Source organism: Mustela nivalis, assembly GCF_964662115.1.
Source record: "Mustela nivalis genome assembly, chromosome: 14".
Lineage (NCBI taxonomy): Eukaryota > Metazoa > Chordata > Mammalia > Carnivora > Mustelidae > Mustela > Mustela nivalis.
This window is the reverse complement of record NC_139033.1, coordinates 92,783,966-92,808,629: the sequence shown is the minus strand read 5'-3', so window position 1 is coordinate 92,808,629 and position 24,664 is coordinate 92,783,966. Positions and strand designations below refer to the sequence as shown.

At 34.4% G+C, this 24,664-nt stretch overlaps 1 long non-coding RNA gene across 1 annotated transcript in view; it reads left to right on the top strand.

The window, feature by feature from the left end:
* LOC309847918 overlaps positions 1-21,843 on the top strand; it is a 39,470-nt gene extending 17,627 nt beyond the window's left edge. The window contains exon 3 of the long non-coding RNA XR_014302719.1: positions 21,740-21,843. This is a non-coding gene — a long non-coding RNA (uncharacterized lncRNA). The remainder of the gene's footprint in view (positions 1-21,739) is intronic.
* Positions 21,844-24,664: the final 2,821 nt, after the last annotated feature.

The following is a 24,664-nucleotide window of genomic DNA, read 5'->3' as shown; positions in this document are numbered from 1 at the left end:
CCTCCCATGCTGTCTTTCTCTTAAATAATAAGCACTGCTGAACTATCTTACATTCTGTACCTTCTCTCCAGCCATGAACCTATCACTGTCTTTAACTCTTGAAAACTTTATTATATAAATTAATGTGGTGAAGGAAGCAATATGAGAAAGCCTATTAATCTGATGAGCATAGAACTGAACAAACCCTATAGATACTTTCCCTTTGATTTCTAGCCTATCAATACCTACAGTGAGTCACATTCACTCAAGATTATTGTTTTTATTGTATACTTCATATATTCATTAATTTTTGACTCGTTATCATTTTGTTGAAGTGTTAAACTATGGTAATAAACAAACTTTTAATTAACTTTTCCTCTTAGGATACAAATATAACTTGCACTTGAGCTTTAGCTAATTTTATGTTCTAAAATTGCCAAAACAAAATGATCAAGGTTTCTAGATTATTTACTGTATTTTCTACTATATAATATTGTTCTATCTCTTCTGTATAAAGAAAATGAATGCTTGGGGCTCTTGGGTGGCTCAGTGCGTTAAAGCCTCTGCCTTCTGCTCAGGTCATGATCCCAGAGTCCTGGGATAGAGCCCCCACATCAGGCTCTCTGCTCAGCAGGGACCCTGCTTCCCTTCCTTTCTCTCTGCCTGCCTCTCTGTCTACTTGTGCTCTCTGTCTGTCAAATAAATAAATAAAATCTTAAAAAAAAGCAAATGAATGCTTGATAACTAAATGAATGCTTTACTGAACAAATTAAATATGGCAATAGCATTTTATTTTATCATGCTTTACATATTAAACTATAATGTTATATCACTAGTCTACAAATAATCTACTCACATAGTGATTTGGAAGCTTTTAGCAAAAGAATTCTTCCTCCTGATTGTAGTATAAAAGCCACAGAAATATTCAGAAGACTCCTAGGATAGAAAGTTAAATCCAGTTATCCGTGATGCCTTGAGTAGGACCTGACCTATGTATGTCCTGGGATGCACTAGTAACTGTTACATGTGATAGGATTATATTTAATATATACAGTTTCATTTACTTCGCAAAGGAGATGTAAATTTGAGAATAAAATATTTGATGAATCTATAAAGTCTATATCTATTTGTAACCAATGTGGTAGAATTAAGATGTTAATTTGAAAAAAAATTTCATTGAACACATACACATATTCAATTGTTTTTATATATATAAACAGCATTATTTGTTTATGTAAATAAATGCATTGTCAGTAAAATCCATTTACTTATCAATCATAAGGGTAATTTTAAGTACTAAGAATAAGAAATATGTGAAAAGATAAGTGTTCAAGAGTGCAGTTTGTGGTCATTAATACAACATGATAGGCTCATAAAAAAGATATATTACTTGAACTTAAAAGCTTCTATAATTAAGCGATGACCACTTGAAATTTGTAATTAGTCTTGCTGCAGGTTTTCCTTGCACTTATTGCCCTTCCCCAGAAGTTCATTAAGAATTTCTGTGAATGTCCTTATGTTTAATCTCATTCATAGATTCCACTGCTGCTCACAAAACAAAGCCAAAAAGAGAGGTAACTCTATGTGGCACTCCATCCACAAGCAATACATTCATAAATAATTAAAAAGCTCTCTACTTCACTTGTTACCCATTCAGCTGATAATTTAAATGAGTAACTGAGGCCATTTTATCAGCACTTTTAATAGAATGCGACTCAGAAACTTCACAGTGTTATTTAAGAAGAAATGCTCATGTGTTAAGGGTTTTATTTTTTTTTAAATCAACAAAATAATTTTCAAATATTAAAAGCAAATGTCTCCTTTTCCTCCAAGTTTCCTTGCTATGTCAAAGTTATAAATAAATACATTACAATCGTATTTTGAGTAGTAGATAAAAACAAATGTTTTGAAACTGTCTGTGGGTTGAGTGTCTGGGTTAACTAGTATAAATATCTGAACTCAAGGTATTTAGACTGTATTAGATGGTTCTTTTAGACTATTTAAAAATACAGGCTCAGATAATGACAACATTATTTTATTCATTTTAATAAATAAATTATTTTATTTAATTATGTTTAGATATTTATTTATTAAATTAATGATTTAATATTTAACAATCTAAATTTGAAATATTTTAAATTCTAAAAAATAGTTATTTAATTAAATCGATATATTTAATATAAATATTTAATAAATTATTTAATCATTATTATAATTATGCACTACATTACGTATTGTGTAATAATTGCATTTTAATAAATAAATAAATGTATTATTTACATTATTTTATTTTACTTTATTTTATTTAGTTGACAAAGAGAGGGAGAACGCAAGCAAAGGGAGCTGCAGGCAGAGGGAGAGGGAGAAGTAGGCTCCCAGCTGAGCAGAAAGTTCAAACTGGGGTTCCATCCCACCACCCTGGGATCACCACCTGAGTCGAAGGCAGATGCTTAACTGACTGAGCCATCCAGATGCCCAAGGCTTTGTATTCTTCGCTTCTAAACATTGATGCTGCTTCATCTCTGGAGTTAGTAAATTGATGCTGAGAATTCATATCAAAGAATTGATAGTAGCTGTTAAACAGAAACATGTAATTTAGGGGGTAAAAAAGAACAGAAGGAAGAGAAAGGCCAAAAGTCAAAAGCCCATTAATATAAAATTTAATTAGATAAATAAAGCTGATATTCCTGAAGGGGGCTAATAAAAGAGCTGCAAAGAGCTGATAGGATTAGGAAAATTGTTCACTCCTGGTCATTTCATAATTTTAAACTATTCCTTATTAATAAATATACTTAGTTCCAGAAACACAACCACATAAGGACATTTCCACCAAGTTTCCTCTAACAGCATTTACAAATTAGACGTTCAAACAATGTAGTTTGTTACATGTTGCATCTGTATCTTAAAGTTTAAACACTTTTTGTGACACATTTTCTAACAATGAATATATATATATATATATATATATATATATATATATATATATATACACACACCTTATCCCTAAATGGAAATATATATATATATATACATATATGTATATATATATATATATATATAAACCTTATCCCTAAATGAAACCTTTCTTTGTTTATTAGCTTAAATAGGTAAATTAGCAACAACAACAAAAACAACAAACAGCTAATATTATAGAGGTCGGAGCAATTTACCTTTTCATTCATTGCTATTTTCTAAAAATTCCTATTTTATTTTTTTCTCAAGTCTGTCATAATAATTTTCTAAATCTCCTGCCTTATTCAATTTTTTTCTTTTAGTGGAAATCTCTATTTCATATTTATTTTCTCTTCCTCCACTATTTGCTCTAATAATTCAATGTATTATTAGATTTTCTGTTTTTCTCTTTATCCAGATATATCTTTTCTCTCTTTCTTTCTTTTCTAAATAATTTCATTTGCTGGCATTTTACATCAGTACATGCTTTCTTATGGATGTTAGAAATGTCTGTGGAACTACTAGAAGAAAAAACTTTTTTACCTTTAAGAAGTTTACAGTCTAGGGGCGCCTGCTTGGCTCAGTTGGTTGGACGACTGCCTTCGGCTCAGGTCATGAACCTGGAGTCCCAGGATCGAGTCCCACATCGGGCTCCCAGCTCCATGAGGAGTCTGCTTCTCCTTCTGACCTTCTCCTCGCTCATGATCTCTCTCACTGTCTCTCTCTCAAATAAATTAATAAAATCTTAAAAAAAAAAAAAAAAGAAGTTTACAGTCTAGAGTGCCTGGGTGGCTCAGTTGGTTAAGTGTCTTCCTTCAGCTTAGGCCATGATGCCAGGGTACTAGGATCCAGTCCTGCATCAGCTGCCTGCTCAGCAAGGAGTCTGGTTCTTCCTCTCCCTCTGCCCCTCCCTCTCTCTCTCTAATAAATAAATAAAATCATTAAAAAAAAAGACTTACTGAAATCTGAGACTGAATTACTAAATTCAGTCTTAATATAAGACAGCTAAACAAAGCAATGATCACAACTGGAAAATTTAGTCAGATCATGGTTTAACATTTTTGGTTGACACGGGACCTCTTTCAGTAACAACTTTCCCTAAATATCAATTTCTTTTTAAGGCAAAAAATTTTGACAAGAAATCCAGATCCTTCTCATCATTTTCATATCAATTTAATGTGACATCCTCGGAGTATATAATCAAATATGTACTTATTTTATCTGTTGCCTTGTATATTGCCTGTATCTTTTTCAGACTCAAAGTTCCATTGAGGTAGAGTTTTTTTGTTTTGTTTTTAAAGCAGAGGTTTTTAAAGTGTTTGATATATACAAGATGCTTAATAAGTGTTTACAAAACCTATGTATTTCAGAAGCCCTAAACAGGCTTTAAAATAATGTAGGTGATATTAGTAGTCATATCAAACAGTTTGTAGGTTTCAGTCATGTAAATAACTACATTTCTCAGAGACAGAGAAACATACAAATGATCTGGGTCCAGTAGGATAATGCTAGCATGTGTTGTAAATTCTCTTATATGACCTTATACTTGCAAGAATTGGTTTCTTACACTACCCCTTTGTTTCAGTGGACCCAATTTCCGTGGTAATGGTGAGAGGAAAGTAGGCAATTTAGGCAGCAGCAAAAATCTCCTACAAGGCACTATAAAATAAGGCTTGTTCTAGATCATGGGTCTGTGCAAAGGGGAATGTGAAGGGGTAGAATGGATGATGGATGCATTGTGGACTTATAACTATAAGATTAATACTGTTATGCCCCAATAATGGGTCTATGATTAAAGGAGCGAGACTGATGTAAAGCGAAGGTCAAGCAAAGCCTTATTTCATGCCAAGCATCAAGAATCTAACGGAACGTTCGGGGCCACACCTCTTATGAGAGAAGGCAACCCTTCACTGTTTCACAGTCTAGCTTTTAAGGGCAAAGGCCATGCAGTCAGGCCTGGCCACGCACAGGTGACCAATGAGATTTTAACACACACAGGAAACTCCACAGTGAGGCTAGGTGACCAATTGAGGTTCAATTTACCCTAGTATAGACATTTGACCCAGCCTATTACACCTTGATTAGGATTGGTGCCAAAACGGTTCCCAAAGGGCAGAGGAGTGGGGCATACTCCTTAGTATCTAGGGAAACAATATGCAAACACCGCCCCCCCTCCTGCTGATTGATGTCTCCACCTGGCCTGACCCACCCTTGTATATGGGCTTTGTTACCTGGAGCTGATTTCCAGGTCTTGTTTTTAAGTGAATCCCCTGGGGGAAGGGGAGCAAGGACAGTTTCAGGGTTAACCTCAATGAAAGCCTCTTGCTAAAATATAAAAATATAAAATAGGTCCTTACATTACAACAACTCAGTAGGGAAAGTCCCAGTGTGGTGATCAAAGAAGTGATGTAACTTGCATTGCGCATTTTATTTTTAAAACGTGTAAGGTCTATTTTTCCCTGCCATGACATCATACTTTATCTTCATCTCTGTCTACTAGTTTAAAACTAGTTAAATAAACTCAACAATTTTTTAAAAAAAATATTTTATTTGTTTATTTAAGAGCAAAAGCCAGAGAGAGAGAGAGAGAGAGAGAGAGCATGAGCAATATGGGGCTCGATCCCAGGACTCTTGAGATCATGATCTGAGCCAAAGGCAGACACTTAACTGACTGAGCAAATGAGACTCCCACAAACTCAACAATTTTATAAAATTTTTATTTGTTGGGGTGCCTGGCTGGATCAGTCAGTAAAATATGTAACTCTTGATCTTGGGGTTGTACGTTTGAAATCCACCTTGGGTGTAGAGGTTTTTAAAAATAAAATCTTTAAAAAAAATTTTTTTTCATTTTTTTATTTAAGCCATTGTATGGCAGTGTTGATCACTATATTGTACACCTGAAACTAATATTAACCTTATTTTAACTAACTGGAATTTAAATAAAAACTTTAAAAATAAAATAAAAATAATAATCATAAAAATAAAAAAGAGGAAAAATTATTTGGGAGGCAATTTTCTTAATTGCATTATTATTTATTATTATCATAGTCTGTGTGTGTCAGTGGGAAGTGGCTGGTATTCCAGTGAGTTCCATATCTGTGTTACACTGAGGTCCATGTCTGTAGTCAGTCTTTTTTTTTTCTTTTAATTTATTTTCAGTGATCCAAAATTCATTGTTTATGCACCACACCCAGTGCTTCATGTAATAAATTCCCTCCTTAATACTCACTACTGGGCTCACCCAACCACCTGCCACCGTCCTCTTCAAAACCCTCAGTTTGTTTCTCAGAGTCCACAGTCTCTTATGGTTTGTCTCTCCCTCCGATTTCCCCCAGCACACTTCTTTCCATCTCCCAGTGTCCTCCACGTTATTCCTTATGTATTGAGTCTTATAAAAACTTTTATTTCTTTCCCTATTCTGCTTTGCATATGCTTACCTTAGATGTTAAAATGTTATAAACCCTCCTGCCTGGTCCATTTTCTCTCTCTTCTCTCATGATTTCTCATGCTCTCCCTGCCAACCCCACATACCTTACAATATCTGGATATGACTAATTTCTTCCTGAGCTACTTTATTCTACTCTGCCATATGGTTGCCCTTCCCTCTTCTGTACCATAACTTCTATCCCCTGCATTTGTGCTTTAACAATACCTAATTCTTTTCACTACATCTGTATCTTTGAGGTCAATACTCAGTAGTGCAATCGCTGGGTCATAGGCTAGCTCTATTTTACTGGAAAGAAGGGCCATATGCACCCCAGTGTTCATAGCAGCAATGTCCACAATAGCCATTCTGTTGAAAGAGCCAAGATCCCCTTCAACAGACAAACGGATAAAGAAGATGTGATCTATGGATACAATGGAATATCACTCAGCCATCAGAAAGGATGAATACCCAACTTTTGCATCAACATGGATGGGACTGGAGGAGATTATGTTAAGTGAAATAAGTCAAGCAGAGAAAGTCAATCATCATATGGTTTCACTTATTTGTGGAACCTAAGGAATAGCATGGAGGACATTAGGAGAAGGAAAGGAAAAATGAAGTGGCGGGATTGGAGGGGGAAATGAAACATGAAAAACTATGGAATCCAAGAAACAAAATGAGGGTTTTAAAGATGAGAAGGATGTGGGGATGGGTGAGCCTGGTGATGGGTATTAAGGAGGGCACATATTGCATGGGGCACTGGGTGTTTTACACAAACAATGAATCATGGAACACTACTTCAAAAACTAATGATGTATTGTATGGTAACTAACATAATTTAAAAAAAAAAGGAGGGGAACAATATTTAACACTCAATCTTTGTTAGTTTCTTGTTTACCTCCTTTTAAAAGGAAGCTCATTAGTGGTTTTTTGTTTGTTTGTTTGTTTTTTGTCTCAACTAAAAGAAGAAAAATAATACACATTATTTTGAAAACTTTTTGAACAGTGTACAAACGCTAGTCAAGTCCACAATGTCTCATCTCTTCTTCCTCCTAACATGGTTAAGTTGAAAAACCCTTTATCTGGGAAAAGATCATTCTCCTGCCACCTTGTGTAAGATTTTGGCTTTAGCTTAGATTATCCTTTCTTTCCTTTTCTGAAAATAAGTTGAAAATATTAATAGCCTCAGTTTCTTCTTCCAAAATATGACTGCTTCTTTACCAAGTGCAAAAGCAACCCATTTTGACCATAGTAAACAGCTTGGACCTACTTTTTTTTGGCTCACTGTTTTAGTGAGACAAGTGGAGTGAAGATGACACACCATTTCCAAATGTATTCATAATTGGTAGACCATACTTCTAACTTGAAGTTTTGTTGCCATTAAACTACGACCAGACTTGCTATAATTACAGAGGTAAATTCTTTATATTTACTATATTTGAAATTACCATATAATACCAAAATAAAATTATGATTATGTGAAGAGTCTGTAATATTAAGAAGATGACTTTTAAATTATTGCTTATCTAAATGAAATTTCCCATTTTATAATCTTGTATAAGCTTCCGTTGTCATTTCCTATTTAAAATCTATTAGAAGGCACTCTTATTTTCCCTTAAGTGGGAATTCAAATGTGGAACAAATTCATCCCAAAGGAACAGATTCTATATTCCACTGAAGACCAGGTGGCTTCCATGTGGCATTTTGCCTCTTGCATATTGTTTATCTCCTACAACAAATGGGGGTATGCTCTTTAGTAAACTAATTCAACTCAATGAGAGACATTGTCTTCAAGGGATAACATCATAGAGACTAGAATCAGAATCATGCTTTTGGGAAAATTGGGCCCAGGTTTTTTGTTTTGCTTTGTTTTGTTTTAAGATTTTATTTATTTATTTGACAGACAGAGACCACAAGTAGGCAGAGAGGCAGAGAGAGAGGGGGAAGCAGGCTCCCTACTGAACAGAGAGCTTGATGCAGAGCTCGATCCCAGGACCCTGAGATCATGGCCTGAGCCGAAGGCAGAGGCTTAACCCACTGAGCTACCCAGGCGTCCCTGGGCCCAGGTTTTGATGGCTTCTTTCCTCAATTTTATAAAACCTATTTGAACTCTACTGGATGCCAGGACTGCTTAAAAATATTTGGTCCCTTGTAATTTTAACCTTCCAGTATTCAATGCACCTGATCCATGTAATATCCTATAGTATTTTTGTCAAATGAAGACTCTCAAAGTGTGTTTCTTGGGAGACACTTTTCAATTGGTTGCTTACATTTCTGCATTTATTATTTGTTCTAGACCATCCTTTGAAGATGGTTGTATTGAATAGACTTGGAAGACAGAAATAGTATCTTTTTTTTTTAACTTAACCTGTTGTGTTTGCAAATATTATCTGCCTCTGTTTTGATTCTTCTTGTGGGAACTGATGCTCAGAACTGATATATAGCTCCCACCCCTACACACACACACGCACACACACAAACACACACACACACACACACACACACACACACACACAAATACTGTTAATATTCTGGCTACCTCTATTGCTGTGAATAATAAACTATATTATTTCTGAACCATGAGTCTGCGTCTTCTATCAACACCCAAGAAACCACGGCAGACTCATACACCAGCATTCAAATAAGGGAAAATAATCTCAGATGCTTTATATTTTTTGATAGTGTTACCTACTTCTGAACATATGACTGAACACATATAAAGCTGGAGCCATGACCATTTAGAGCTTCTTCTGTGGAAGAACTATGCATTCACTAGTAAACAAAAGTAGTTTCATCTTTTTTTTTTTTTTCCTTCCTGGACACCATTTCCTCTCTCACACTGTTGCTCAAATTGGATGGAGTCTAAGGTCCTTTGACAAAATTTTTGTTTAATGACTCAAAATAAAATAGGAAGAGTCTAAAGTGCTAAATGTAATTCTAGATAAAAGGTATAAGATCATGCCAGAAAGGATAGTAATTTTATCTAACAACTGCCTGTTCACCCCTTATTTGTTCATTAACTAATCTCCAAATTCCTGACTAAATCCCTTTTGTAAGCCAGAATGTGAGCTAAAAACTGGGATTTTAAAAAAGTTTTAATTTGAAATCCAGTTAGTTAACATATATGGTTGTATTAGTTTCATGTGTACAATATAACATCTAGCACTCGGTGCTCATCATGACAAGTGCTCTAATTAACCCCCATCACTTATTTAATCCATCACTCCTTTCAGATCCTCTCAAGTAATCATCAGTTTATTCTCCGTAATGAAATGTCTGTTTCTTGCTTTCTTTCTCATTCTATGTCTTATTATTTCCCCCTTTGCTTGTTTGTTTTGTTTCTTTTATTCCATATATGAGTAAAGGTATTTGTCTTTCTCTGACTGACTTATTTCACTTTTAGCATTATACTGTCTAGTTCCAGCCATGTTATTGCAAATGGCAAGATTTCAGTCTTTTTTAATGGCAGAATAATATTCCATTGTATATACATACCACTTATTCTTTATTTATTCATCAATTGATGGATACTTGGGCTCTTTCCATATCTTAGCTTTACAAATAATGCTACTATAAACATAGGGGTGCCAGCATCCCTTTGAATAAGTTTTCTTATATTCATTGGTAAATATACACCAACAGGATTGTTGGATCACAAAGGACTTCTATTTTTAAATTTTATGGAAATTCCATACTGTTTTCAAATATGGCTGTATCAGTTTGCATCACCACTAACAGTTCACAATTGTTACTTTTTCTTTTTTTTTAAGATTTTATTCATTTGACAGAGAGAGATCACAAGTAGAGAGAGAGAGGAGGGAGCAGGCTCCATGCCTGGCAGAGAGCCCAATGTGGGACTTGATCCCAGGACCCTGAGATCATGACCTGAGCTGAAGGCAGAGGCTTAACCCACTGAGCCACCCAGGCAGCCCCCACAAGTGTTACTTTTTCACATCCTCTCCAACACCTTTTGTTTCTTGTAGTGTTGATTGTAGCCATTCTGACAGGTGTGAGGTGGTATCTCTTTCTAGTTTTGCTTTGCAATTTCCTGATGATACATGATGATGGACATCTTTTCATGTATCTACTGAACATTTGAATGTGTTCTTTGGGGAAACACTTGTCCATGTCTTCTATCCATGTTTTTATTGGATTATTTGTTTTTGGATGTTGACTAAAAACTGGATATTAAGTAACACACAAGACAGGTTTCCTTGAGCTTAAATTTTATTTGCATGAGTGTCATTAACAGGAAAAAATATGCATATGTGTATGTACAAGTGTGTTTATGTATACATCTATCTATCTATCCTCTATCCCCTGTCTTCTAATTGTGGTAAATCCTGTAAAGTGGGAAATGGGATAGTCTGAAGAAATGTGCTGCTGGATATGTTGGGTAAGCAAATTTAATTGCACTCAGATGCATTGGATATAAGTGAATCACTCAAATGAGTTATTTAATATTATATAGAAACAAATTAAAATTTTATGTAGTTGAAAATAATAGGTAGTTAAAATAATTTTTGTTGTTTGTTGTTTTTGTGTCTTTTTTTGTTTATATATACTATGGTGTGAATGTTTATGTCTCCCAAAATCATATTATGAAATCTAACTCTGGAAGTGATAGTATTAAAACATAGGGGCCTTTGGGAGGTTATTAGGTCATAAGGGGGATTACAGTCCTTTTAAAGGAGACCCCAGAGAGTTCTCTTGATTCATTCATCATGTACATTTACAGTGAGAAGATAGCCATCTATGAGGAAGTGGGCTCTCCCTGGATCTGCCCATTCCTTAATCTTGAACTTTTCAGTTCTAGAACTGTGAGAAATAAATTCCTGTTCTTTATAAGCTATTCAGTCTATATCATGTCCGTTATAGCAGCCTGCATGCAGAAGAACACTATAACCTAAAACGAGAGCAATAAATATAAAGTTTCAGTAAAGTCAGTTGGCACAATGATTTTTTACTTAGAGAAGACATGCTTCTTCATGTTAAACCTTGATATTGGATATGTTTCTTGAAGGGCCACTTCTTACTCCTTTGTGTGTTTTCCACAAAGTCCAGGATGATGCCTTACATAATGGTAATATTTTATAAATACTGTTGGAAATATATACTTCTCTAAAATCTTATTTTGCCTACAGATTACTTGGATCCACTTTGCCTTGTGTAGAATATTTGAAATATATTAAGAACAGAATGTCTCTCTAAATAACATTTAGAATCATCATTAGTTTATGACTCCTGACTCATTTGTTTATGCAGTGATACTTACTGCAAGAACACTGAAGTTTGTAATATAATTTTTGAATTAATCACCAAGCTAGTTTATTATAACTTATGAAAAAATAATTTCTCATGTTGGTTTAATTCTGCTCTTATGTTATGGTCATGACATTTTCATTAAAATAAAGTAGAAAATAGAAGTAAATAATAAATGAAAAATAAAAAATAATAAATAAAATATAAAAGTAAAACTCTTGTGAAATGTTAAACTTTTCTTACTTATTTTGTTTTGCTTTTCCTCTACGATGCTGGCAAAGCTGTATTTTGCAGATAGATACAATTTTCTAGTTGCTAGGTTTGTTACTTTTGCTAAAATTTTCAAAATATAAGAAGTTGAATAGTCATGGATTGTTTATTAAACTCCTTATCTACACATATAAAAATAAAACAATGATGGTGACCTGGGTATTTCTAAAATTGTATTCTGTTTTTCCATATTATGTTTTACAATGTAATTAATAAAGATTCTGCATATATTAACACCCATCCCCTTCTATCTCATCTGTATGTCCATTACAGAGCATGTATGATTTCTATTCATTGCTATGTTGTGGTGAAGAGATTGTCTGAAGTAGTCCTATATTTATGCAGGTAGATCTTAAGCTACAGTGCTCTTGTTTATTTGCTTGCTCGTGATCAGTATGTCTGAAAGATGGTAACTATTGCATCAGGTATGACAATTAAAAAATATTATTGGTGCCTGATACACTGTGATGAAATAGGTAAGTCGATTCATAATTTGTTAATTAAATTAGAAAAAAAATCCTTTGGATTTGTCCTTTATTAAGAGTTTTTTGTTTTTTAACAAATTGCTTGGGATGTTTTTTGTGTAATATATATCACATGCCTCAACCTTTAAATTTGAATGTAGAAAAGAGTTATCAGAATGAGCCTAGAAAATATTGTTATGAAATATTTGTGTTCTGTTATATTATGTTAACTTAGGAAATAATGGTAGTTATTTTTATTAGCATTTCCTACTTTCCACATGCCCTTACAGATGAGATATCATGTTTTTCCTACTCTTTTTATCGTGGTTGTTATATTCTTCATGATCAATAACAATCAATGAAAATTCATAACATTAATTTTCTTTGGGAAAGTGATATTTTAGCAAGAATCCATGACCAAAAATTTTAGCTGTTGTTCTTCCAGGAGATGAGACTATCAATGTTCCCGAAAAATCAAGAAATAGAACTTATTAATTGTGTTGGTTGATGTTTATTGTCTCTGAACTTAGAGGTGCATAATTCAATTTAAAATTTATTTTGGGGGCGCCTGGGTGGCTCAGTGGGTTAAAGCCTCTGCCTTTGGCTCAGGTCATGATCCCAGGGTCCTGGGATCGAGCCCCGCATTGGGCTCTCTGCCTAGCAGGGAGCCTGCTTCCTCTTCCCTCTCTCTCTGCCTGCCTCTCTGCCTACTTGTGATCTCTATCTGTCAATTAAAATAAATAAAATCTTAAAAAAAATGGAGTGGACCTTAAGGGGGTGCTTATCTGAAATTGAGGACATTATAAAAAAAATAAAAAATAAAATTTATTTTGAATTGAAAACAAGATCTTACTGAAGTTTAGGCATCCCACTTTATATCAGGCCTCCAGTACATTATAATTTATTTATAGAAAATATCATAAACATGAATGTCACTTTTCCTATTGCATTTATACTGAAACTGCAATGACTCAAAGATGTCAGATCTGAAAAGCACTACCTTTCTATAATTTCTGTTTCCTAGAAGGAATGGATATACCATTTTAGCACAATTATCCAACAGTATTCAAAACCACCATGAATTTTAAAACATAGTTTTTACACCCTAAAAATCAAGTATGAAAATGTATAAACAACCAAATCTCTATCTGTAAATGAAATACTCCCACACAGACGTGTTTTAAAACTTTCTAACTTAAGGAATTTGATAGCACAGACTCAGGGTAGTAGTTTCAGTGCCTACAGTATACTTTCAGGAAGAGAGTAATGTAGGCTCTGAGTCACTTTCTGCCTAGAGATGACCTAATAGTGGTTCTGCCATTGTTTGTTTGTTTTTGAAAATACGTTCCTGGGCGTCATTCAGAAAATGCAGAGTTTGGCAATCTATATAAATTAAGGATGATCTTTTTGAATGTTTGTCTTTCACTACATCAAATTAACATAATTGGACAGAAATTCCACTAAATTAAGCATTGTTAGGAAACGTGTAAATTGGAGCTGCTCAAATTAGTTGCTCTTTGAACTATGTGCTGTTGGTTCAGGATTAGATAAGGAGTTTGAAGGAAAACCTAAATCATTGCTTCCTTTTTTGAGAGAGTCTTAGCATATTTTCTTAAAATTAGCTGAAATAAACAATGTGTTTAGTCGCAAAGTGATTTGCATTTTTGCACAAACTCCCTATCTCCTTGAGAATTATAACAAATATTTCATGAAACATCATTGATCTTTACTTTGTGACACTGCTGTAAAGTACATTCAGAGTTGCCAGTTAAAAGTGTTAGTGTTGAGATGAAATGTCATGCATTTTTCTTCACTTCCATGCAAATGAACACAGTAATTTATTAAGACACAATGAAGAAAAAAAATTGACAATGAGTTCCAGATTTTAAAAATCACTTGCCATTCAATCCAAATTGTGAGTTTGATCGGTTACTGAACACTTTATAATGCACCCCCGGTAATTTTACAGAGATTATTTTTTTCTTACCAATTCTTGATTATTCTGTCTTGCAATGCAGAGAAAGCTAACCAATTTAAAATAAACTTCTGTTAATTTTGATTGTTATAAACTTAAAATTGATTAATTTCCATATACAGAGTTTAAAATGTTCACAATTTACATTAAATATATATTCTGTGTGTACCTTGGAAAAATTATATTGAAAATTGAAATTAAAATGATGTTGTATATAGCTGCAAGAAGCCGCCTGTCCCATTTCATCTTACTATATAAGTTTTGTCAGGTAATTTATAAAATCCCTACTACATAACAAGTCTATTTTTTGTTGGAATGGGTACTAATGTTTCTTCTTATTTCTAAATAAGAGTTGGTCTATGAGTGCATCTGCAACTGTATTTTTCCTAAGTGGCTTCATGGTCTTGAACTGAGAAATCTCAGAACATTAAACATCAAAATAATATATTTTGACATAATTAGACATCAAGGAAATGCAATTAAAATGACACTGAGATATCACTACCCACTTACCAGAATGGCTAAAACTAAATATAATGACAAGACCAAAAGAAAAAAATATACCATTTGATGATACACAATGGCAAGTTGTACCATAACTTAACCATCTCAGACTAGTGTAGTGTTAAATTTGTTTTTCTAAGCAATGTTTTGGGTCACTTACCACTTTTCAAGGATATAAAGTGCTACCATTTTACTTAAAACTGTGAAATTTGGTCAGATTTAAATTTCAATTTATGTTAAAACATTCTGTAAACTGTGTTAAACTTTGACATTTGTTCCCTCTGTTCAGTGAATAACACTATATCATATTCTGAAAAATACGCTAATTTTCATTTTGAAAAATATCCCTTTTTCCTCTTATGGTAATTATTAATATGAATTAATAGTAGAATTTGATATGGTTCCATATGCCCATAAATACTTTATTGTATATTATCAAATTTAATAATGAATATAATGTACTTCTTTGGACAATTTTTAAAGACCAGTCTACTCTTAAAACAAAAAAATGGAGACGCACTTCTTTAGTTCACACAACTTTCATTTTATTATATATAACCTCAGATAAATTTCAACAAATCATAGTTTATTAAAATTATGTCTACTTAAAAATCTCATAGAGAGTAAAACCATCAAAAATAAAAATAAACACACACAACACACACACATCACCCATGTATTGGCAAATTACAGTTGCTGTAACAATACATTAGGCATTCCACTGTTGAGGGCTATCAAAATTTCCATCAGTGACAAGAAGATTTGTATCCAAATGGACTGATTTTCAGGAATCCAAGAAAAAGTCTCCTAGGGTTTATTTAAAGATAAATATTTGAACAAATTTAGGAAATTCAGGACATACGATTAAGGAATATTTGCAGTGCAGACTATATTCAATCCTTCCTTCAAAATGTGCCTTTGAGTACATAATTCTGTTTTCTCTATCTAAATTGAGCTGTCCTCCAAGGAAGTTTTCTAAAATGTGTATCTCTGTGTGATAAATGTTCTAAGACCTAACATGCTTCATTGTATTTTTACTGTGCTCTCAAATTTAATCAATAATTTGGCTTGATGTATAATATCTAGTTTCAAATATCTTATCCATCTATACAAACCCCCAGCTGTCTCCTTTATATGCTATTACTATTGAGAATTCTGCTGTCAGTATTATTCTTGTACATTTTAGGTGATTTGTTCTTCTCTTGGGCATCATTTATGCTCTTCTCTGTTTTTGATATTCTTAAAACTCACCATAAAGTATATGAGTGGTTTTGTGTGTGTGTGGTTTTTGTTTTGTTTTGTTTCTGATTTCTCGTGTTTGGCATCATTTTAAGTCTGGTAATTTTTATCTTTCTTTAATTCTCCAAAATTTATCTCAGTACTTATTTAAATATTTTCTTTATTTTTTTTCTCTTCTGCAAAAGTCATTAATTTGTTTGTTTGTTCGCTTTTCCCAATCATTTATTCATTTTACAGCTATATTCATCTTAGTCTCCATTTATTGTATTCTTTATTTCAACAATTTTCACTTAATTTATATTCACAGTATAGTATCTTTTCTTTGTATATGTATATCATTATTTTATCATATACTTTTAAGCTATTTTTAAAAATATTTTATTTATTTATTTGACCGTGAGAGATCACAAATAGGCAGAGAGGCGGACAGAGAGAGAGGAAGGGAAGTAGGCTACCTGCTTAGCAGAAAGCCAGATGTGGGGCTTGATCCCAGGACCCTGAGATCATAACCTGAACCGAAGGCAGCGGCTTAACCCACTGAGCCACCCAGGCGCCCCTTTTAAGCTATTTTTTTAAAGTACAGTCATTCTTTTTTTTTTTTTTAAGATTTTCTTTCTTTATTTATTTGACAGAGAGAGATCACAAGTAGACGAAGGACAGGCAGAGAGAGAGAGAGAAAGAGAGAGAGAGGGAAGCTTACTCCCTGCTGAGCAGAGAGCCTGATACAAGACTTGATCCCAGGACCCTGAGATCATGACCTGAGCTGAAGGCAGTGGCTTAATCCACTGTGCCACCTAGGCGCCCCTAAGCTATTTTTTTAATTCCTGTTCCAATAACACTTGGATTGCCATATAAAGTTAACCACATCATCTTTTTTAGGTAAGTAATTGTACTTTTTATGTGCATAGTTATTTTGGTCCATGATTTCAGCTCCTCTTAGGATCATCAAATCTCTGTAAAGTCTGGGTATGCTAGGATTTTCTAAGCAACAATAAAATACATTGAAACCTGGTAGCTTAATTATAATAATGTTTTCTTTCTCAATCATTCACAATAGTATTACATTCTGAGTAGCTTCCTTCTATTTTGCAGCTATAGTGTTTGGAAAAACTTGAATTGTGATATCACTGTGATAATGTGAATTAGTCAGGGTTTTTCAGAGAATCGGGAAGAGAAAAAAAAGGAAGATATTCTCCAGGGCCAACTCTAGAAGTGACTATTAAAACATCTGTCCAAATTCAATTGAACAAAACTCAGAAATGCCATCTCCAGTGAAATACAAAGAAGATTATATATAGTTCTGGGCACACACATCTCATTTGACCCAATGATGTATATCAATGAAAGACTGAAGGCCAATCACCACTCCATGGGAGAATTTAAAAATAAATTTAATAATGAGGCCAAGAATTCAGAATCACAAATACTTCAGAACTAATAATAACTGCCTTCACTTGATGTAAGATAAATCCTACAATCAAGTTTCAATTTTAAATTCTTACAATTTTAAATTCTTAAATCCTTATGAAGAAGCATCATTTGGAGGGAGCAGTTTTCATAATTTATCATCCATCAACCTTTTTTTTAAGATTTTATTTATTTCTTGGACACAGAGAGAGAGAAAGAGAAAGAGAGAGAGAGCACAAGTAAGCAGAGAGGCAGGCAAGCAGGGAGGGAAGCAGGCTTCCTTTTGAGCAGAGCCCGATGTGGGGCTGGATCCCAGGACCCAGAGACCATGACTTGAGATGAAGGCAGAGGCTTAACCCACCACCCACGTGATGAAAGAGCCACTCAGGTGCCCCTCATCCATCAGTCTTAATTGTTTGGAGGAAAATGTGTGGAGGAATAATGCCTTAGGGAGCTAATCTCTCTAAAGAATTTTCAAGTTTTTACCCCTTCAAAGTTTTTGTACAGTTCTGATAGCCTCTAAACATCCAGCTGATTTCTACAGTGACAGGCCTGTTAAAACCTGTCTTCAAACCAGGAATAGAGCTTGAAACATACCAGTCAAGAGCAACTTTGTGTCTTTTAAGGAATTTATCATCATTTCTTTGTTTTTGGTTAATATCTGAAATAGTTCCATATTACACTTGCATAATTTCTCCAGAGCTGACTTTGAAGGAGGCATTCAGTTCCAGCTAGTTCCATATTTTGGCAAGAACTATAATTCTATATATATATATATATATATATATAAACATATTTTAGGGCGCCTGGGTGGCTCAGTGGGTTAAAATATCTGCCTTCGGCTCAGGTCATGATTCCAGGTTCCTGGGATTGAGTCCCACAGTGGGCTCTCTTCTCAGCAGGGAGCCTGCTTCCATTCCTCTCTCTCTGGCTGCCTTTCTTCCTTCCTGTGATCTCTGTCAAGTAAATAAATAAAATTTTTTAAAAAACATATTTTATACCAGTTATTCATGTTTATTAACGAAGATATCACAATACAAATAATACAAACAGTTGCTCTTTATTAATACCTTCAACCAAGATCAAAAAATATGTCATATTTTCTACAAAAATTTTATATCATCTGATAGGTCAGATATATATAAAATTACATTTAAAGTTTTAAAAATATCATCAAATATTTTCATTTAAATGCAAATTTGAAAAAAAATCTACTTTTCCAAACACGACTTATCATCCTATTTTTTTTTAATTTTGTCGACAACTGATAAAATATTTAGCAAGACTATAAATGTTAGATCAAAAAAATGATTAATACATGTAGGTTCAAATTATTATGTTCCATTAAAAATGATTTAGTCTTTGATGAACATCTGCTTGGTAATATGTTGTATCCAGATATAGTAAATTAATGATATATATAAAATTATAGGGAAATGACACCTTCCGGTCCATTATGAGTAGAGCTTTTAAAATGCTATTTATCACAACCTGTCATCTTGTCATTATGTAGCATTATGTATAGTTTTCACTTCGAAGTCTTTTAGAAATTTAAAATATGACTTTCTATGGTTTGTGTGTCCATATTCCTTTATTGCCAGTTTGAACAAATCCACATGCTTGGATTCAAAGGTAATAAATTCCTCTTATTTGGAAAAATGATGTTTATTTTTGTTCTCTCACCCTTCGCAGGTGGTTTCATTTTAGCACACTTCAGAGTTATAATTTCATGCTTATTAAAAACATTTATTATGATCTACATAGATGAATGAAACTTTTATTTTATTAAATTATTTGCCAAAAAATCTGTTATTTTTAAAAATGTATATCCTTTGAAGCGTTATTTTAGAGCGTTCAGAGAGGATCTAGGAGTGTGGTATTATGCAGTTTTTAAGTAGGTATGAAATGGTTATTTCTATGATTGTTTCTTTAAGGCTTATGTATATTGTCCATTATATGCTATAAAATATTTTGAAAGTAAATTTAAGGTATGTTTTACATAGTTTATTTTTTGGAAAAAATATTGAAATGACTTATGAAATTCAGTATACTCTCAACATTAATTTATTTTGAAATTTACCAGTTGTCTACTGAACCTATTATATGGCAGATATTACTTCAGACTACACTGGTAAATGAAATACTTGGCTTTGTAGAACGTTTATTTTAATGGGTGAGACAATTAAAAGCTATAAACCTGAATAAAAATTGCATAGTGTATTCAAAAATGATGAGTAAAATGGGGAAAAAGAAAAATTCGATCAGGGTGAGAAAAATCAAGGTTGCTAGGCAGGGGATGTGGAGTTAAAATTTTTAATAGGAAGATCAGGGTTGTTACAATGAAGCTGACAATTGAACAAAGGTATGGAAAGGTGATGAATTTGCCCAGAACTGTCAGCAATAAGGTCACTCCAGACAAAGGAATTGGCTATCTTGAAGGCCATAAGGTTGGATCATGCCTGGCATATCTGAGGAATAGCAAGGAGGCCACTGTGAGTGACTGAAGAGTAGCAGGGAAAGAGGTCACAGAGGTTAAATGAGTGGCTAGATCATGTAAAAGCTTAGAAGTCATTGTAAAACTCTGGCTTTTATATTTGGAAACTTACTGTGTGATAGAATTTGTGCTAATAACTGAGAGTTCAAATGTCCATAAAATTTCAAGGATTCTTATTCTACTAAGACGGAATAAAGAAAAAGAGTTCATATTTTCACATAGTGTAACAAATGCTCAGAGATCCAAGTGTAGGAAGCTATGGGAGCACAGAAGAAGGCACTAAAATCACACCAATATATTTGATGACTGTGACTATATATAAATTTGTATTTTCTAGATTTTTTATAGTCATGGAATCACACAGTATATACTATTCATTGCCTGGCTTTTCTTTTCTCAGCATCATTACTTTGAGAATCTCCAATTGTAAATAGTTCATTTTGATGTTGAACAGTAATCTCTTTAATGAATAGATCATGATTTGTCTTTGCTCTATTGATGGACATTGATGAACATTTCCACTGTTTTCAATTCTTAAAAATAAAGCTGCTATGAAATTCATATACAAGTCCTTGTATGAACATAGGGTTTGTTTCTCTTGGTTAAATGCCTAGAAGTAAAATGGCTATTTGTGTAACTGCAACATATTTTGCATTTAAAAAATTTTTCAAACTATTTTCCAAAGTGGTGGTATCATGATATATGCCAACAACAGTTTAGATTTTTTGTTGCTTCTCAATCTAGGTCAGACGAAGTACAATTAGCCTTTATAATTTTAGCCATTCTAATAGATATGTAAGCATGTCTCCTTATGATTTTAGTTTGTATTTCTTTAATGTCTAAATGTTGAGAAATTTGTCATGTGCTTATAAGCCATCCATATCCTTTTGGTGACATGTCTCTTCCATTATTTCCTTCACATGTAAAATTGGATACTCTGGTTATTAGTAAGGTTTTTTATTTTTATTCATTTTTTAATAATCAGAGTAGATGTCCATTATCATATATATAATTTGCAAATCCCTTCTCCATCTTTACGGTTTCTCAATGGAGCTTTGATAGCTGTGTCTTTCAAGAAATATGCTACTTCTTTCCTGGTACACGGATGTATGACTAGAACATTATCAATGTTGACCTTTGCAAAGAAAATCATGGCTTAAGATATATTTAGTATGCGGTTGTTGGGAGTGTTCTGTAATATCAAGCATATCTAGTTAGATGATAATTTTGTTCAAGTCTTACATATCTTACCAATTTGATGACCATTTGTCTATATAATCTTAAATAAGGGTGTTGAAATTTTTTTCCATTTCTCTTCTAAGGTAGAAGTTATGATTTTTGTTCTTAGTTTTTCCCTATATATCCCCAAATCTGTTATTAAATATTAAAAGTCAAGAATTATTATACTCCCTGATGAATTCATCCTTTTACTCTTCTGTAATTTTGACTTGATCTTTATGTCTGATAATGAAATTTGCTTTAAAATCACTTTTCATTATCTTGATATAACCACCAAAGTTATAGTGTGATTCGTGTTAATATAGCATACTTTTTCTTTTACTTTTTAAAGCACTTCTATATTTAATCCTGACAAAGAAACAAAACAGCTTTTTAACTCTGGAAGCATCTTTCTAAATTATCTTTTTTTTTTTTAACTAAAGCAGTAGTAATTTTTGTTAAGGGACCTAAAGTGAAAGTAGGTTTAGAAATTTATTTATTTATTTATTTATTTATTTAGTAAAAGATTTTATTTTGTTTATTGACAGCAAGAGAGAGAGAGAGATAGAGAAGAAGAAGCACACAAGCATGGGGGATCATGTGCAAAGGGAGAGGAAGAAGCAAGCTCCTTGGGGTGCAAGTAGTCCCATGCAGGGCTAGATCCCTGTACACTGGAATTATGACCCCAGCCAAAGGCAAACATCTGCTTAAACAACTGAGTCATCCAGACACCCCTAGAAAATTAAAAAAAAAGACATTTTAAAAACATTTTGTTACTTTCTTTTATTTTTTTAATATTTTATTTATTTGACAGACAGAGAGACAGGAAGAGGAACTATAAGCAGGGCAGAGGGAAAAGGAGAAACAGGTTTCCCACTGAGCAGAGCCTGATGTGGGGCTCCATCCCAGGACTCTGGGATCATGACTTGAAAAGAAGGGACACTTATGGAGGAAGCCACCCAGACACCTCTTTTCGTTGTTTTTAATATATGGCAACTGATGCTTCCCAGCCACGAGGAGCATATTACCCATTGATTAAATCTTTGATAACAACCTATTTAAAAAGGTGTGTAAATATATACTTACTCAGATTTATACACTTTGTGTTTTCTTCATAGCTTGGGGCTGGACCCCATGGTCACAACACTGCTTCCAGTCTTTGCCTTCCCATCTTTTGAGACCAGGTATTTGGTCAGCAAAGCAAATTAGTATCAAAATTAATAAGCCCTTGGCACCATATCTCTGGAGCAGGGGTTGTTCTTAGCCAAGGCCCACAGCAGTTGACCTCCCCAAGGACTAGGTCCCTGCCACCAAAACTCAGTGTTACATGTTATGCTAAGCAGACAAAACCAAAACAGGAAAGCTCCAACAGCTTTCACTGGCATGCCTCATCTCCCACTCCCTCGACATCCAGGCAGTACCAGATGCCAGGGAGGTGTCTTGGTCCAACATATGGGCGGGAAGGAAGTAGCCACGAGCAAGTACCTGTCTCTCTGTGCCTTTCTTTCATGGGCAGGTTGTAAGGAGGAGGAAGACGAAGGGGAAGAGAGGTGAACTTCAAGGGGTGAAGGCCTCAGGTAGGCAGCTGGCTCCTGCCAGTAGGAAAGGGACAAAGGAGAAGGCAGTGAGTCTTGCAGGGAGGGTGGGGGGTAAGGGTTACAGCGTATGATGGAATCTGGACAGGAGTAATAGGGATACTAGTCATTTGAGTCCACCATTGGCAAGCTGGGCTGGGTGTCAGGGCAGATAGGCCTCCCTGGGCAACGGCACATGAGAAAAGGTGGAATTCTTCTCTGAGCAGCAGGTGGAGCTTTGGGTGTTGGGAAAGCATAGACAGTATTGTTCCAGGGCCAAGGACAGGTCCGGGTACTCCTGGTTGGAGGTCAAGGCCACAGTATGATCCAGGTCTTCTACCAGCAGCTTGAAGGAACCACATGCCAGCCACCCCTCATTATTGTGTATACCTCTCTGGTGCACTTATTGGCTTATCCATCAAATGACTCCTTCAGCAGCTTGAAAACCACCTCCACAGGCACTCCAGGATATGGGAGGCTTCCAGATTGAAGATTTTGCACAGGATCACCCCAAAAGACCAGAAGTCACTCTGGTGGATGTAGCTCTGGTCAAACATGGCCTTAGGGACCATCCACTTCACAGGCAGTCCACTGTTGGTTGTCTTTTTATAGTAACTGATGTGGTGATATCTCTGGCAAGGCTGAAGTCTGAGATCTTCATCATGTTGTCCTTTGTCACCAGCAGTTCCCTGGTGGCCAGGTCTTGGTATATGCACTTCTTGGAGGCAAGGTACTCCATGCCTCAGGCTACCTGATAGGCACAGGATACCAGGTCCTTGGAGGAGAGTTGCTCTGCTGCATTGTGGCTGATATTGTAACAGTACTCCAGGTCAGGAGGCCTCTGGGCCTGCAGGTACTCCTGTATGTTGTCTTTGGAGGCATATTCCATGAGAGTGTACGAAGGACCATCCTGTGTGCAGGACCCAGCAGGTTGATGGTGTCCTTGTGTGTCCAATCATCTTCATCATCTCCATTTCTGAGATTAGGTTTGACAGGTCTTTCTCTGTTGCATCTGACTTCAACATCTTCACAGACACTTTAGTGAAATGGTTGGATTTGTCTTTGTCCAGCCCAATGGCCTCCTCCAACACCACCTGCCCAAAATAGGCCTGTCTTAGGGGTCTGCCTAAACTGCCTACAACCAGCCTGCCTCAAGGCAGTTATGAACTCTAGATTATCCTCAAAAACATTAAACCACAAGCTAAAAATTCTCTTCACTAGGTCTCTGTCGCAGGTCTAATTTTCTTATGTTTCATCATTTATCTTTTTCCTAATTCTTATTTTCAGTATAGTTTATTTTGCTTCCAGGTGTTTCCCCTGGTTTCTGTATGCTGTTTCATAGGGAAGAATTATCCTGTCATAAAATTATTTCTTGAGCATTCATTACATCTCTCAGTTAAAATGGGTTCTTATATGGTATTGATTCATTTGAGTTTTCTCAAAATGGGAAGAATTTTTAAAATGGTGTTTTCCTCAAGGTTCAGAGTATGTCTTAGCCTCATCTTTACTCTTTTTGAAATTCACTTTTCAAATTCTTGTCCCTCTTTTTATCTTTTTAAATTAAAATGTTTTATTTTTACTATTTTTTTATTTGAGTATAGTTGATATTCAGTGTTACATTTGTGTCAGGTTTTCAATATCTCCATACATTATTCTATGATCACTACAAATATAGCCACCATCTTTCACCATATAACACTATTATAATATCATTGACTATATTCTCTACACTGTCCCATATCTCTTTTTAAAATCTCTGATTTTTATGTTTTCTGTTATTCCAATTTTCGACCATCATTTTACTTGGTTACTTTAATAAAATATGCCTGATTACACACTCTTTGCTGAACACCATAGCATTTGATTTATAGTAGTCTTCTTCTTCTTCTTCTTTTTTTT